Genomic DNA, 686 nt, shown 5'->3' on the forward strand with positions numbered 1-686 from the left:
TTATTTTACTGGCTGGATTCTTTGTCTGTCTGATGCAGCCCTGCAGATATTTGGCTTCATGGGAATAAGTAGAGCAGTGGCTGTGGAACAGCAGTGGTTTGCTTTCACAAAACACAGGAAACCAGGCCTGCTCTGGCTTGCGATGGCAGAAGGGCAAATCTCAAGAGCAGGAGAGAGAGGGAGTGGGAAGTGAAGAATGAGGAACAACATAAGAGTGCGAGTGCTGCAGAAAGAAAACTGACCACTCCGTTCAGGGCTCTCCACCATTTTAATCTGTGTTCCAAGTTTACTTTGGTTTCTGTCTGATATAAAATTCACAAGTAAAACAAGAAAGAAAAGGCAAAGTCTGTGTCCCATCTTCTCCTCCCTTTTCTTGTATAAGTCAGAGGGAAACATACTTAGTTGATGACATGCAGATTGAAATTTTCTTACTTGATTTAATCTGGTTTCCCTTAACATCCAAAGAACCGATGGGCAGATGAGTTGTTCATAAGGCTCAGGAGATGTCGTGTCTTTGTGATTCTAGAGAATTAAAACTTCAGTCTAGCCTAGAGTGGTTTGGACTATTTAGATTTATGATATGATCGAATTTGAACGGATATTGGACAGGAATAAAAGTGTTTTTCAGGAAAAATGTACATAAAAACAAAAACAAAGAAGAGAGAAAACAACCACTTGGCTGACTT

The sequence above is a fragment of the Micropterus salmoides genome, unplaced genomic scaffold (genome assembly GCF_014851395.1).
Source record: "Micropterus salmoides isolate LMB-PRFRI ecotype aquatic unplaced genomic scaffold, ASM1485139v1 Ms_hic_scaffold_16, whole genome shotgun sequence".
Lineage (NCBI taxonomy): Eukaryota > Metazoa > Chordata > Actinopteri > Centrarchiformes > Centrarchidae > Micropterus > Micropterus salmoides.